This window comes from Dermochelys coriacea, chromosome 2 (assembly GCF_009764565.3).
Source record: "Dermochelys coriacea isolate rDerCor1 chromosome 2, rDerCor1.pri.v4, whole genome shotgun sequence".
Lineage (NCBI taxonomy): Eukaryota > Metazoa > Chordata > Testudines > Dermochelyidae > Dermochelys > Dermochelys coriacea.
In genome coordinates, this window is record NC_050069.1 from 54,437,392 (window position 1) to 54,454,822 (window position 17,431).

Below are 17,431 nucleotides of genomic sequence, written 5' to 3' on the forward strand. Positions count from 1 at the left end.
AAGCAAGGTAGGCTAATTCCAGCAGTTAACAAGAATATCAGAGGAACAGTGCCATCATGTGCCAGCAATGCCCCTCTGCCATGTACATTGGCCAAACTGGACAGTCTCTACGTAAAAGAATGAATGGACACAAATCAGACGTCAAGAATTATAACATTCAAAAACCAGTTGGAGAACATTTCAATCTCTCTGGTCACTCGATTACAGACCTAAGAGTGGCTATCCTTCTACAAAAAAGCTTCAAAAACAGACTCCAACGAGAGACTGCTGAATTGGAATTAATTTGCAAACTGGATACAATTAACTTAGGCTTGAATAGAGACTGGGAATGGACTGGGAATGGATACTGCTTTTCTAGATGTGGGACAGAATAGCTCAAGTCACCCCCATAGTATGGGAATACATGGAAAGAGTACAAGACCTATTACAATCGTCAATCAAAGGTTTGGAAATTCCAGACAGGGGACTGGGTAATGGTGCCGATGCCCACAGCAGAAAGCAAGCTCTTGGCCAGATGGTAGGGGCTATATGAAGTATTAGAAGCTGTTAGAGCAGCTGACTATATAATTTCACAATCTTATAGCCAAAAGCTGGAGCAACGGTCACCCAAAAGACACCACCCAAGAAAATAGATCTCAGGGACAAGTAAAAATATTTCCCGAATTGACCCCTGAACAATTTAGAGAGGTCATCAAAATGATTGAATGGAACCATGATGTGTGATCACAGAGGCCAAACTGAACCACAGAAGCTCATCACCCCATCATCATAAATCCAGGAGTACAGGTGAAGGTTAAACCATGTTGGATCCTGTAGGTTAAAAAGAAGGAGATCAGTACAGAAGTTAGGACAATTCTGAAGCTGGGAGTCATTGAAGAATTCCATAATCAACGATCCAGCCCAATCATTCTGGTATCTAAACCAGATGGTACCACGAGGTTCTGCAGTGACTTCCGAAAACTAAACAAGGTGTCACAATTCAATGCATATTCCATACCTTGGATAGACAAACTGACTGGCAATTTCGTAAAAGTAAGATTCTTGTCTATTCTTGACCTGACCAAAGGGTATTGGCAAAGGAGGCCAAAAAGAAGACTGCCTTTTCTACACCAAAAGTCTTGCACTGGTATACCATCCTCTCTTTTGGATTACATGGGGTTCCAGCAACCTTCTAACAACTCATCAATAAGCTATTACACCCACATGTCAAGTATGCAGCCACTTACTTGGATGATATGGTCATACACAGACAAGACTGGGAGACACACCTAGAAAAGGTGGAATATGAGAAAGCAGGCCACACCACTAATCCATCCAAAGATGCAATAGGACTAGTGGAAGCCAACAATCTCTTGTACATCATGGGGAGAGGTGTAGTGAAACCCCAACTGAACAAGATAGAGAGTGATACCAAGTTGGCCTTCATTAATCAGGAAGAAACAGGTCAGAGCATTTCTGGGGATAGTGGGGTATTACAGGCAGTTCATTCCTCATCTGGCCAAGAGCTTGCTTTCTGCTGTGTTCATTCGCCACCTGAGCATACCGTTTGATGAATCTGAAGCCAGAGGCTCAAACATAGTAAAATGTACTGATGCAACTGAAGAAGCTTTTGCAGATCTGAGGACAGCCCTTTGGAGTAATCCAGTGTTAGCAGCCCCAGACTTTGTGAAAGTTCATACTACAAACAGATGCCTCCAAAGCAGGGTTGGGAGCTGTACTTTCTCAAATGGTAGGAGACGAAGAACACCCAGTCTTGCACCTCAGTAGGAAACGCCTTCCCAGAGAACAAAGCCACAAGTACTCCTTTTCTTTTTGCGAATACAGACTAACACGGCTGCTACTCTGAAACCTGTCATAGTGGAGAAGGAATGCCTTGCAGTAAAATGGGCCAAGGAAACCCTCTGGTATTACCTGCTCAGATGGCACTTTACCCTCCTAACAGACCACGGCGCCCAGAAGTTGATGCACTGGAACAAAGAAAAAAATGCAAAGATAACAAGATGGTTCCTGTCACTACAACCCTTCCACTTCAGGGTGCAACATATGCCAACGCTGGTGACCTGTTAAGGATACACCATTTCTTAGCCCAACACCACCATGGTGAGTGGAGGGAGATGGGGGAAATATGTGACAAAGAGAGGCCTGACAGCTGACAGGTGGAAGGCAGGTATATCAGCCCTAGAATGGTAAAAGCCCTTCTCCCTATGAGTTAAAGAGGTTACCTCAGGTTAACTAGAGACACCTGAGTCCCATTAAGGGCTGCTGGTGACAGGGTGCTGGAACAATTTGTATAGCGGGGGTGCTGAGAACCACTGAACCACACTGTAAACCCTGTATATGATGGAAACCACTTCAAGCCGAGGGTGCAGCAGCACCCCCAACACCCCTAGTTCCAGCACCAAGGGCTAGTGACCTTTAAAAACTCCTCTTCCGGTGAGAGAGCGGGAAGAGAGATGAGCAACAAGCTGCAGCAGGGAGAAAAGTCTTTGCCTGGGTGGAAGGCTACTCTCCTCCCTATAGGGGAAACAACCAAGTTAACTGCTGTGTGGGGAAGGACTGGTGATCAGAAACCAGCATCATAATGCAACGCGCCGTAGAGGGGGCAGGGAAAGGTATTTCTTGTTTGAGGAGTTTTGTTTTGCTTAAGAGAACTACTTGGGCCTACACTGAGATCCATCTTGTAAATACTGAAAAATAAACAACGGCCAAGAATTAAAAACCTCCAGAGTAGGACTGATTTACTCTAGGCCCCCCACCACTAAGAATCACTGAGGCAGATGAAGCAAAGGAGGGTGCCTTGCCACACTAGTTATTGGGTCAAATTTCCATTCAAAAATTGCTTCATACTGCAGACATACTGAACATGTCAGTTGATTGATTTTAAAACTCAACCTTCTATCCAATGCCTAACTGTATTTCAGGAGTTCTCAAAAACATTTTTATCACATGGCTTGTATCTCCATAGAGAGACTGCAAATGGGAGTGGAGGTAGCTGGTGAGACAGTCACAGGGCATCTCTGTGACAACTACAGAATTGCTTATACGGAAATGCAATAGTAGGACAGCACTTCATGTAATCTTTAGCTGTCTCAAATGTTATATAATAGCTGGAAACAAGGCGGAGGGCTGCCAATATGTGACCAACTAGTTCTTTCCAGACCATCAGCAAATGCACCTTAAATCCGTGGCTGTGAAGTTTGGGAGTCAATGATCTAATTAATAAATATTTAGACTATTTGTATCTACAGTATACATGTTTTCTTAACACACATAAGATTTTTAAACTAACACTGAAGCCTACAGAGCAACCAACAGACTGCCAAGGAAATCAAATATTTCAATAGGAGTACTCTTCAGTGACAAATGTAGTCATTTTAACTGACAACAACAATTATGGGTGAGGTAATACCTTTTATTGAACCAACTTCTGTTGGTAAGAGAGAAGTTTGTCTCACTCTCACCAAGAGAAGTTGGTCCAATAAAAGATATTACCTCACCCACCTTGACTCTCTAATATCCTGGGGATCTACACAGCTACAACAACACTGTACAGACAGAGACCCTGATGTAGCTGTTGTTATATGCAGTGTAGGTGTAGCTGTGTCAGTCCCAGGATATTAGAGAGACTAGGTGGGTGAGGTAATATCTTTTACTGGACCAGCTTCTGTTGGTGAGAGAGAGAAACTTTTGAGCTTGCACAGAGCTGAAGAAAAAACAATAATGAATTTTGGTTTCTATTTATTGGCTCTGTGAACCTTTAGGATTCACATTTTCAGCTTTTCTCCACAGCCATAAGGAAACTAGAAACTTTTTAAAAATAATTAAGGCCAACATTCTCACATAATTATATCTGACTCCAAAAACTGGAGCTTTAAGGAAAACCCAAAATATCAGAAGAGTCGGCAACACTGAAGACAGCTGTACAATTTGAGGTCACAAACAAAATATAAAAGGAGTACTTGTGGCACCTTAGAGACTAACAAATTTATTTGAGCATAAACTTTTGTGAGCTACAGCTCACTTCATCGGACGCATTCAGTAGAAAATACAGTGGGGAGATTTATATACACATAGAACATGAAACAATGGGTGTTACACACTGTAACGAGAGTGATCAGGTAAGGTTAGCTATTACCAGCAGGAGAGCAGGGGAAGGGGAATCTTTTGTTGTGATAATCAAGGTGGGCCATTTCCAGCAGTTGACAAGAACGTCTGAGGAACAGTGGGGGGCGGGGGGGAAATAAACCTGGGGAAATAGTTTTACTTTGTGTAATGACCCATCCACTCCCAGACTTTATTCAAGTGTAAGTTAATTGTATCCAGTTTGCAAATTAATTCCAATTCAGCAGTCTCTCGTTGGAGTCTGTTTTTGAAGTCTCACTTCAGTCCCCAGCAAAATCATGGAGCATGTCCTCAAGGAATCCATTTTGAAGCCTGTACAGCATTGACACTGGGTTCATAAAAGCCCTGTCTCTGTGGCCTAAGAGGCTCAAATCCGATGTACTCATCATTGGGAATGACGGAGGAGATCACCTGCCAGAGGACAGATCAGATCAGCCTCTGGATCACATGAAGGAACAGCCAGGCCCGTTAAAACTGCCGGTGGGAACCAGCTACTGATCCTAGTTTCTCCATGAGCGAGTCCCTAGCACCAAGTGGCAGGGCTTAAAAAGTCACAGCAGACAATGGAGAATGCAGAGCTGAGTCCAGGCAGTAACACCATCTACTCCAGGGGCCTAGTTTTCTAGCTCTTGCCACGTTGGTTTCTACAGAAATCATTTGGGACCTGAAAAAACAGGAGAGCTTGTTTTTCTTTTCCAGATTATGAACAAACAGGAAAATGAAGGTGAAGACGACTGAAGACAATATTTCACAAAGTTTCTCATGTTGATCTAGCTGACATAGTCAATTTAATTTTTGTTTTTTTTAAAAAAGTATTTCATTTAACTATTTTAGTTAAAAACAATTTTAACAAAAACAAACCTGATTTTAAAAAACTTGAATGTTTAACTAAATTCAAAAATTCATATGTTTGTTTTTGTTAAATATTATAATATTATATGTTTGCTGTTGAAGAAAAAATCTAGAATACATTCTGTTGTTGTTTTAGTTAAATAAAACAATTTAAATATCTGTTGGGTGATGTTCTCCTCCTAATACAGCATGGCAAGAAAATCATAGAATCCAAGGGTTGGAAGGGACCTCAGGAGGTCATCTAGTCCAACACCCCGCTCAAAGCAGGACCAATCCCCACTGCAACTTGAGACCATTGCTTCTTGTTCTGTCATCTGCCACCACAGAGAATAGCCAAGCTCCATCCTCTTAGGAACCCCCCTTCAGGTAGTTGAAGGCTGCTATCAAATCCCCCCTCACTCTTCTCTTCTGCAGACTAAATAACCCCAGTTCCCTCAGCCTCTCCTTGTAAGTCATGTGCCCCAGCCCCCTAATCATTTTCGTTGCTCTCCGCTGGACTCTCTCCAATGTGTCCACATCCCTTCTGTAGTGGGGGGATCAAAACTGGATGCAATACTCCAGGTATGCCCTCACCAGTATCGAATAGAGGGGAATAATCACTTCCTTCGATCTGCTGGCAATTCTCCTTCTAATACAGCCCAATATGCTGTTGGCCTTCTTGGCAACGAGGGCACGCTGCTGACTCATATCCAGCTTCTTGTCCACTGTAATCCCCAGGTCCTTTTCTGCAGAACTGCTGCTTAACCAGTCGGTCTGCATGTGCAGAGCCAATGTGAGTTGATTTACCAAAAAAAAGTGTTAATTTACTAAATATATTTACGAACATTGACAGATCACACCCAGTTTTCACCAGAACATTAAAAACATATCTGTGACTTAGGGGCTATGCTCCTGCCAAACTGCTACCACTCATGCACTACAGCTATTCACAAGTTACATTTAAATGTAATAAGACAAGTATTCCTTTCCCGGCAGCCTTTGATTGTTTTCATTCTCAAAAAAATTACATGACTGTATTTATTCAAACTTTACAAATTTATTTCCAGACTGAGAACAAATATGCCAAATTTCAGCATGAAAACTAAGATCTAAGAAGTTAAAAGCAACCAAAAAGTCAGGCTAAACAAAATGAACTTCATATGGCACAAAAAAGAAATGAAAAATGCCTTTCCTCCAAAGCTATCTTGTATCCCATATCCCTCCTGAGTGAAATACTGTTAGAAATTACTAGTTTTACCAATGCTACTGCATTCTTGCCTTACTACAAATCTGTATTTATATGAATGTATTTGGGAATGGGAGCACACAAAAGAACCTAGGATATCTTGGATTCCACCAAGAAATTGGGGTGACCTTGCTCACTGGGGGTCCAAAATGTGAGGAAAATGGAAGTATTCATGAAATTTCCATAGATATAGTACAACAGTTTGCACCAAAGACAAAAACTGTTATAAGTATAAAAAAAGGATTTTATTTACAAGTTTACATAAAGTAATAGCTAAGAGAAGAATTAATTATGAAGTTACAATTGTCTTCAATAGAGTTACTACATACTGTGAATCCTATATAGATTTTTCAAAACATCCTTCAGTGTTTTACAGTAACATTACAGCTTGGGTCATTCAATGCAGGATTCAGAAATTAGCTAAAGTTGTTCTATAAGCTTTTTTTAAAATAAACAAGGGAAGACTTAAAATACAGAAGTGGTTGTCATGCCAGTGTTTGGAGTAAAATATCACAGGAATAACAGATCAGAGGAAAGATGGTCTTGTAGTAATGGCACTGCATAGGGATTTCAAGACCTATGTTCAATTCCTAGCTCTTCTATACACTACCTGTGAGAGCTTGGCCAAGTCATTTAATAACTCTGTACCCTAACTATAAAATGGGGATGACTCTTCCTTTCTCCTACCCTTTGTACATTCTTCAGCTCATGTGGGTCTTAGCACTACTGCTGTATTAATGAACAATAAGTTCTAAAGATGAGTGTGTTAGGCTTGGTCCACACTAGAATCAGAATATAGTTAGTTACAACTGTGGCAAAACAAAATCATTGCTGGCAGGTTTCTATCACTATTCCTTTAGCCGCTAGGTAGTAATGCCCCAAGGTGATCCTCAGGAAAACCAGGCTAGCATCCTACCAATAAACACATTTAGTCAACTTTGCAGCTAGCACAATTATGCTCCCGGTGTTGAGAAAGCCTTTGAATGCACATGTGCTATGTAATTAGGAATCTCTGGTTCAGGACACGTATGGTTTGCTTAACTTCATTTCTATGTACTCTCCGTATAAGTGTTGCAGTTAAGTATTGCTTTTATATTGATTATTTCACTGCTCTATTTTTAAGACACACTTCAGTTTGTTAAATACAAAACAAGCACATACAATTTAGAATTCTGAAACATGCCTGAGTTAATTAGTTGCAATATATGCTACAAGTACATACTACAGGTTACCAATTCCATACCTCAACTGGAAATCCTTTGGTCTTGTAGCCAATAAAAAGGGATTAGATGACCTAAAAAGGGAATAAAAAAGGAAAAGCTACTAACTGTAAAGAGAAAGCCACCACATCAACATCAACATCAATTTGATCTCGAATGAACAATAAAGTTAACCAAAATACGTATCTGATCTAGAGAGGTGAGTCTCAAAATCTGATGAAGAGGAGCAAGGATGAAGAGGTACTATAAGGAAAAGAAAACCAGACGTTAAACAAACCACCAGCTAAACTGAAGCATTAATGGATTGGAGAAAGAAGGATCTGAGGGGTGGGTCTTACGGCTTGTCTACACGGAGCTGGCAAACCGCATTGGAGGGATGTAATTTGTGAAGTATTTTACTATGTTGTACTCTAACTGTCCCACAGGTAGGCATTTTCTTCTTGCTGGCATTATCTAACAGGTACCTAGTTCATTTACCATTCATGTGAACTATGTACCTTTTAGGGCATTCTAGCAAGGTCTTTGTGGAGCAATTAGAGCACTTTACAAATCACACTCCATTGGCACACTTTGGCACAACCTGTAGATAAGCCCTTACAGTCAGGCTTTATCCTCTGTTGGTCTTTATAATTATACCAGAGCAACCTTAAACAGTTAGAAGAGACATTAATGGAAAACCCAGAGACCAGCAAATGTGTAATATTTGTTTTCTGAAGAGGACTGGATAGTTTTGTGAGTAGCATCTGTAGCTAACCAAGAAGATAATTTTTTTAATAAAATACTTAGCATTTATATAGCAAAGTTCATCTTCAATGCAGTTTACAAATTTGATAATCCTTATAACACCTTTGAGTAGATGAGTATTATCCCACTTTCAAAACTGGAGAAGTTGAGACAAAGATGTTGAGTGATTTGCCCCAGTGCCCAGCAGGAGTCAGATTCAGAACCAGGATAATAAGTCAGAAGCTCTGTGCATCCAATCATGTGCTCACATTGTGCCTCTGAGCTCTCCCAAATGGAGTGGACTGCAGTAGTGAAGCAAGATCTGCAACCAGCGAAGAGGGCACAATCTCCTCGCCAGATGCAAATAGGTTGGGGGAGGAAGTTATTCTGGTCACTGCCATATGATTGTCTAATAGCAAGTGTATATCTAACATTACCCTTACGTTAGGAACTTGGAGGCTCATACTGGATTTACTCTCAAAGAGGCCACTCTTATCTCTGCTATAACCTGCAGCTGCTTCCCCAATGATCATCGCCATCTCAATTTCGCCTGGACTGACCTTTAGCTAGCTTACTCACAAGTACGCCCTAATCTCACGGCATTGGCAAAGCACTCAACTTCATCCTATAGGCTGGAGGAGATAAGGGACAATGCTGGATGTCACACATACTGAGAATTCCATACCTCATGACTTCTCATGGCCTGTATAAAAACCGAAAAAGAGGTCTGGCAACATGGAAACCTGTGGCACACCACACTTAAGAATCTTTTGGGGTTGGATAAGATGCAATTACTACTATATAAACAGCTATTATGTGTGCATGATATTTTTTAAGTAACATTCTAGTGAGTTGGGTAGGGACTTATGTTATATGATTTATTACTTTAATATTTTTTCCTCTTTCAAAAGTTGTCTCCCAAGAGAAGTCAACAGAATAAGCAGGAGACAGACTCAGAGAAGAACAGTACTGTAGCCTTTTATTTTATTTAAAGTGAATTTTGTAATGTGGTATTACACCACAGTGGGTTCAGCTCTGGTGGCTACAGTTTCAAGCTTAACAGAGTAAAAGTCATCTCTGCACCTCGCTTCAGAGTTAGAGTCTCTAGGAACACATAAAGACCAAAGGTAGTGACCATACATACATTCACAAGTACAAGGTCTAGACCAGTGGTCCTCAACCCGCAGCCTGCTTGTGGCCCAATCAGCACACAGCTCTGGCCCATGTGACATCCTCAGGGCCATACAGGTAGGATATATATTGTGTGGATGCAGCCCACAAAACACACAGAGCTGCATATGCGGCCCACAACAGTAAATAGGTGAAGAACCACTGGTCTAGACTGTTTTACAAGTTTATTAAAGTTACAATTAAAGTTATGATTACCCAAGCATATAGAAATTCTATACAGACCTATGCACAAGTTACAAATTTAGTTATATTCACATTCTTAACAATAGTGTTAAGGTCTAATCGGTCTCTCATGGCTTGATCATCAGTAGAGAGATGGTTCCTGCTGGAGTATCCCATATGGAGCTCAATTTTCCTGTTCTGGATATCCCCTTTTTATAATGTGATTCTGTCTATACCTACATTCTGCACATGTCCGTAAAAGTGTCAACTCTCTTTTCTCATATTGGTCTGTGACCCCTGGAAACTTAAGGGACCTAAATTTGCAATAGGCTATGTAAGTTCCCTTTATTGTCATTAGCATTGACGCATAACCAGTATCCTGTGTTTAAAACACATGTTGGAGGCAGATGCATCTTTACATTATTTTTATAATCTAATATTAATCTTCTGGGTAATTTTTTGCAATCTTACCAGTTGGTGCCTCTTTTTCCATAATCTTAGTGAATCAGATTATTTTCTGGTCACTTATGTCATCATTTCTTGTCTCCAAGGCCTAAAATAGCTAAGCTAAAGTCTTGCAGGCCTCAACCTACAGGTTCTTGTGTTTCAACTTGTCTTACTCATGCCTCATATTAGTTCCTCTAAATACTGATCAATCTTATATTTTTATAATCCTACAAATTCATTCTAATTAACATACAATGAATATATATAATAGATGATTAATCATAACATCACACAATAAATGGATAATAAACTAAAATCATTGGCTACAGTATGTTACTTCAGAAATTTCTATGAGAGGAAAATGTTGATTGGGGGGAAGATTTGGTGGTCTGTCCTTCCATTCCCCAGACTGCATTAGTTGCGTGCAGCTGCTCACACTGCTGTTCCTTCAGATTAAAGATATATCTTTATAAGCCTTCCTTTAAAAAATGACTGGATATGTCACTCAAAGCAATGTTTTCTGCAGAAAATTTTCAAACCTCACTGACTTCTTTAAATCAAGGTTTGATTCACTAGTTTCTAAGATTGTATTGGAAAGAAGATGGGGGCAATGCTAGGTGCTTCGCAAAAGCTAGAGCAGTCCATGGTCAGGAAGGTACAAGCGTGGATTAACGCAACCTTAGATGTCCACTGCACTGCGAGTTCTGGGCTGTGCTTCTTAAAAATGCATCATGGTGTCTCACTGTGATTATGAAGTCAAGTTTCTTTTTGTGTAGATGAGCAGATTTTGCAGGAGTGACTAAAACCTTAATAAAGCATGTATATATATTTAAGATCTCCTTCACATCTCCAAGCACCCTTATGTTCCTTCATCCAAATATGAAGATGACAATATGGATTCTCAGGTTGTGGAGAGTCAGAATGCGCAACTTGGGGGCAAGATCTAAAAAATAATTACATAATATTAAAACGTATCAAAGTGTCTCAAATTATTGATGCAAAATCTCTTCTACGAATAACGGAAAATTGAGTGAATGCTCTCTGGTACCATTTTCTAGTAGCTGCAATATTCTCCAGAGTTTCTGTTTTACAAGACAGTAGAATATTATCTTTAATAAGAATTCCAGTGAGTTTGTATTTTCACCCTCATTTTAGAAGACTTTATCAAAAACAATTTGACCCAAAAGGTTAAGATTTTCCATTGCCCCCGTCTTTTTCCCAATACAATCTTAGAAACTTCACTGCCGCTGAGGGTGGAGTTTCTGGCCTAGATAGACTTACACGTGTTCGCTTTGATTGCGATAGCATGCTAAAAGTAGCAGCGTAGTTGCAGCTAGGCTGGTGATGGCCTTGGCCAGCTGCCCAAATCCATGGGAACACACTTGGGTGGCTCGTCTGAACCACCACGGCCAGATCACTACTTTTAGTGAGCTAACTCAGCAAAGCTAATGCATGTACATCTGCCGGAGCTAGGAATTACAACTCTCAGTTGCAGGATGGACATACCCTAAGATAAAGGTGTCTCTTTGTGCTGCAGCCCTGCTCAGAATGTCCACAGTGCTGTAGACCTACCTCGAACACACCCCATCCCCTAGCACACTCCATATACAAGGGCTTGTAATGGGGTCTTCCGGAGGCAGTCTTACGGCTATCTTCCACAGTGCCAGAGATATCTTGCCCTGGTCACAGCCAGGACTTTTAGGGGCTCTTTACATGGTTCCAGCTTATTGATCCAAAATAAAGGGATCAGAGCTGGGGTGAAGATCTCAGCCAGAAGTCAAACAAAAACAAAAGCCAAACCTGTATTATAGGAGAGTTGGGTTTTTCCCCCTCATTAAGCTATACACCAGAAGAGTACTTCTTTTAGATTTATATGATGCCAATATGCCAAAAAAGACAGACACAGCATGAATTGAGCTAATTTATGCCCCATTTCTACAGCAAGTTCCACACAGCTGAACCCCCATGCCCATACAAAGCCTCACTAACTTCAGTGGGGTCAGATTGCAGAATCAACGCCTTAGATACTACTAATTATTTATTCTAACACATTTTTAAGTTTCACAAATCTTTTTGGGGTATTAACTGCAATCTTGCCCTTATTGTTAGACCTTCAGTCCCTTAGTCCTTTGTGCACTAGTGCATACCAAGATCTAATTATTTGGTAACTGCACAATGTGGTTTGGGGAGTTCATGTTTATATCAGTAAGTTTTACTGATATAGTATGTTTTGATTATTAAAACAATTATGGAAAGAAGAACAAAACCAAAGTAGAGAAAGGAAAAAGCTGTCTATGTTAATGCCACCCCAGTGCACTGAAGATTTACAGCCAGGACTTTTAAAATGAGACTGCATAGAAAAAGGAAGATAAAATATTTGGTTTAGAATAAAAGGACAACTTAGGAAACTTAGTAAAATAAATCAAAGCATCACAATAGAGATGGTCCATCTTTTCAATGCAGCTACCCACCAGTCCAGATCTGTGAACACTAATTGACGTTCTTAACTTTAAACACATAAATAGTCCCACTCATGTCAAAGGTAAAGTTAAGCATTTAAATGTTTGTAGGATCAGATCCATAATTTTTAAATTTTAAGTTCAAAATGGCTGACTTGCTGTGACACTGGCTTTTACTCACATCTACCAGAAGATGAAGAAATGTGTTGTTTTATTGAAGACAATTTATTGCACTCCAGTAAAATGCTGCATTTATGGACCCCTTTTGATTCTGTTTTGATACATATAGGATTGACCCATTAATTTGACAAGTCAAATAGAAATTGTTAAAATGGAAAAAAAGGACGAATTTACTAAAGTAATTAAAATTAACAAAATTATAGTAGTTGCACAGTTGAGTTTGATTTTGCACCAAAAGCAGATATTCACCCTCTTTGTTATGTATGAACGATACTGCTTATCCTCCCCAAAATTACAATACTTATTTGATAAATCTTTTAGTTTATAAGGTGAAAGTTAATTTAAAAAATAGGTCCCTCAAGAAATTGAACACCCTTTGTCAGGAGTCTTTTTGTCCTGAATGATTTTAAATAACCCAATAACAGCAACTTCAAAATCTTCCCCTATAGTTAAAGCTTACTGAAATTTCATACAAAGATTGCATTTGAATAAATTTTTTAAGCTCAATAAATGAGGTAATAGTGCATGTTTACAGAAAATTGCAATAGACCATACAGCAAAAAACCAACAAGATTTAAGAGCTGACAGTACTTAAGACCTACAGGCCCTGATCATACAAAGGCATACATACATGTTTACCTTTACACACTGAGTTGTCCCAGTGACTTCAGTGAGACTGTTCAGAGTGGAATCCTGGCAGAACTTCCATCATTTCAGTGGAGTCTGGAGTTCACCCAGTGTATAAAGTTAAGTAACTTGTATGTCTTTGCAGGATCAGGGACTAAGAACGAATATAACTGTAGGTCAATACAAATAAGGTATCCATATTTCTTAGGGTAGACAACCGCGAGGAAGGGGAGTAAACCCCCAGTTTAAAAAACAAGATCTTCCCCCAAAACAGGCTGTTCCAGCATTTCTATATTACAGCTATTAATTGCCAAGCCCTTGATTCTATCATTCTCTGATGGCAAACAATTTTAAAACATAAATAATTAAGGAATGCAAGAGCTAGAAAACCACTATCATGTATTTTTACAACCAACAGTGTAGAAATACAAGTTGTAGAAGTGCATTTAGAATTTTTAAAATTTGCAAAAAAGACCCCAAACCAGAAGGCAGTGACTCTTTCATAAAAACAACCAAATGAGAAGAAACATGCGTGCATGCATGAAGGAAAGTGCCAATACTACCGAAGGTCAGTAATGAAATCAAATAAAAAGTCAGAGAAATGTACATAAAAAGATGAGATTAGTCATGTTCAAAGAACACACACTTTTCTACATAATGCATCCGATGAAGTGAGCTGTAGCTCACGAAAGCTTATGCTCAAATAAATTTGTTAGTCTCTAAGGTGCCACAAGTACTCCTTTTCTTTTTGCGAATACAGACTAACACGGCTGCTACTCTGAAACTTTTCTACATAGTTACTTTAGGAAAAGAAGTGTAAAAGTGGTTTAACATGCTGCCGAGTTTTCACAGAAAGTGTCTTTTGGAATATTCAGATACTATTTTCTACCAAATCTGACAGTTTTGAGTAAGGCACCCAACACCATCTGACAGAAAAACATGCTTTTTGTGCTTCTTTAAAACTTTAGTTCTGTTGACAAAACAAATCAGATAAAGCTTCTCACCGTCAACAACTTGAAATAGTTGGCTGAACCAATTAATTGTGACCCAGCTTCCAAGTACGTATACATTCTAACGGAATATGTGGGAAGTTTCTCTCCTTACAAATTACGATACACTTTACTGGGAAACTTCTTCAAATACAAATCAGGAAAGAAAACCTATCTGAAAATATTTCAGTGACGCATGAATTTCAGAGTTCAATGGAGAGCTCACTGAAAAAATATTTAAAAAAAAAACTGGGCAAACACTTAATATATCTTTTCATTATAAAGCTGCAGTATCCTTTATGTCATGCACTAAAGGAAGAGTAAAATAAGGCATGCTTGATCCTTACACTTTTCAGAAAGTTATTAGTAAGATTTTAGTCAGAATTCATATTCCACACATAATCCAGTTTAAATAAAACATGTTTTTAAAAAGCTTGGTCATTACTTTTTTCAATCCTAACTCAATCCTTTCCTCATAATTATGCTGTGTACAAATAATAAGTGAGGTTTATTCTGGCCTTTGAAGTGTTATAGTACTTATACCCTGATGTTTTTATGAGAAATGTGACATTATGAAAGAGTTCTGATTTGTTCGGTCAACTCCAAATGATATCAACACACAGTCTATAAGTATGTATGTTTTGTTCGCCACAACAGTTTTTATAAAAAAGTCAATATAGGGCATTCCTCGTAAGATTTAGAAATCTAGGAATGTTCCAAAATTCAAAAAAAGTTTATTACTTTAACGACTTCAGGGACATGTGCATTACAGAAACTTCAAAATGTAGATAGCTTTAATAAAAAAATATATGCCATAATGTCAAAGCAGTAACAATCCTGAAGAAAGTTGTTTACATCTATTGTTTTGTTTCTTTATCCTTACAGTTTTTCTCCTAATTAGGTCTCCAAAAACCTATTTTGAGATATCCTTAAAATGAACTTTGATAAAGTTTTAAACATATATATTTTCTTTTGCATACTACAAAATGCATCACAGTTGCAGAATATTCCAACAAAAAAAGCTCATAAGAAACAAATTCTTGTTTTCCCCCTTCCAAAACACGAAAGGACTCAATCCTACAGCCTTCAGATTTTCTTATTAAAATACTTCTATGCAAGTTGAGTAAATATAAATGCTTCCAACTTAAAAACAAAAACAAGAAATGCATATATTTTCTTTTTTCAGATTACAATGACAGCAGACATAATATAAGTACCTACTCTTCTGCAACGCAGAGGTAGTTCCAAACAATGTGTCCACTAAAAGGGAATACTATTTAATTCAACTCAGAATGTTAGCATGGCAATTTGTAATAGTTTATGTCCTGTGTAGTTAGCTTGATCCATGAAAAACCACTACAGCAACTATTTTGTTTTTTCTTTTAATTATGCTTTAAAGTCCAACTATGGCTATAATGAAAATACAAGTTTTCTTCAGAGACTCTTTCAAAGCTAGCATTTGTGGGTGACAGGGAGAAAGAAAAAAAGGCCATTCTCAAGGCCCTGAATTTCTCTTAAATGCTAAATGCATAATGAAATCTATTTGGGGCGCAAAAGGAATACAGAATCAAGTTCCAAGGGTGCGGGATGGAGGGGGGAAGATAGACTATGCTGGAGTTCTTACATAAAAATATACATTTGGTTCAATTAGAGAAGTAGTGCATTTTAAAAAACAGTCATTTCATCTGTTGTCCCATAACATACAACTCTAAAGATCACAATCACTGTATGCAGGGAAAAAAAGTATCTATCATCCATCAACAGAAGTCAATGAACGTTTTGGTGTAAGTGTAGGATTGGAACCCTAGTTCTAGCTGCACTATAAAATAAGGCCAAACCTCCATGTCAATGGCAGTTCTGGGTGCCCAATGCATTTGACATTGAATCCCAAGTAAGCAAAGACTTTTTGTAATGTATAGAAAACCCCTAGAATATTTAACATTAAATTGCAACAAGCTGAGAATGAGAAAATTCAATTAAGTCTATCACCAGTCACATATTTATACTTAAAATATAAGGATATGAATAACAGAAACCCCAATTTATTGGGTTCTGTCAGTATGTATCTCAACTACAACATTTAGCTTTTTACCACAAAATTAAAAAAAGCTCTTCTGCTACATATGTATTTTGACAGTATACCATAGTTTTTAAAATTAATCATTCACCAATACTGCAGAAATATGATTTATATAATAGGTCATAATTTAAACTTATGCATTTATGTACACAAGATATTATCATTTATTGAAAAGCAGTTATTGCAATTACATGTTATATTTTAAGTCCCAACCCTAAAAACTACTTCAGCATGACCACAGCATTAGTCACATGAATAGTCCCGCTAAAGTGAAAGCTTGAAGGACTGGGCCCTTAAATGTTTTTCCAACTAATATGTTGCAGTAATTGCTGCCTATTATCTATTTATTTTTAATTGTTGCAGAAAGTTAGGACATTATCAGGTCTACTTTAAAAAAAGTAATTTAGTCTGTCATTCTAGTAATACCTACTGAAGGTAATTTAGATGAACAGCACTTATCTTCACAAATTCATATACTAAACTCATGGAGTATGATCATGCATAAATTGAGAATGTTACTGGTATCTTGTAACTCTTTGCTATACAAACTTCAATGCTTTCTCTGTTTTTCAAAGTTATTTCTGCTTATTTTTCAAAGCTTAAAAGAAATCAAGGTTATATATCAGTGAATGAATACAGGAAACATATGCATTTACAGACAGGAACAGACAAAAAATTCTATATGTACAGAAAGAATCACCACCTAAATCTTTCTGAAAGCCACCTACTCTCCACTCTTGCTTAGTTAGTCAAATTATAAATAATAAACTGAAATATTTGATTTTTTTGGAGCTGTCTAGTATGGCAATACAATAAATGTGTCCAATCCTATAGTATTTCTCGGGCAACATTTTCCCTGATGTCAATTAAAGTTTTCCCCCAAGTAAAGACGACAGAATCAAGACCTAAGATTTTTTCTGTTTAACCATAGCCTGGTCCCATTCCAGTGAATAAGTTTTGCTACTGACTTCACTCAGAGCACAGTTGTATCAAACATGTTTCCTAAAATTTGAAAAATGATATCAGTTAATTAGAGGTTTCAGAGTAGCAGCCGTGTTAGTCTGTATTCGCAAAAAGAAAAGGAGTACTTGTGGCACCTTAGAGACTAACAAATTTATCTGAGCATAAGCTTTTGTGTGCTACAGCTCACTCCA

The 17,431-nt window shown here is 38.3% G+C and overlaps 2 long non-coding RNA genes across 2 annotated transcripts; one reads left to right on the top strand and one right to left on the bottom strand.

Moving 5' to 3' along the window:
- Positions 1-383: 383 nt before the first annotated feature.
- Positions 384-13,465, bottom strand: LOC122458649. The gene is made up of 4 exons (XR_006278754.1): positions 13,221-13,465; positions 7,443-7,493; positions 1,912-1,967; positions 384-810 (listed from the first exon to the last, which is right to left on the bottom strand). It is a non-coding gene; the product is annotated as an uncharacterized LOC122458649 (long non-coding RNA).
- Positions 5,908-10,264, top strand: LOC122458650. Its single transcript, XR_006278755.1, has 3 exons — positions 5,908-5,919; positions 6,587-6,591; positions 10,132-10,264. It is a non-coding gene; the product is annotated as an uncharacterized LOC122458650 (long non-coding RNA).
- Positions 13,466-17,431: the final 3,966 nt, after the last annotated feature.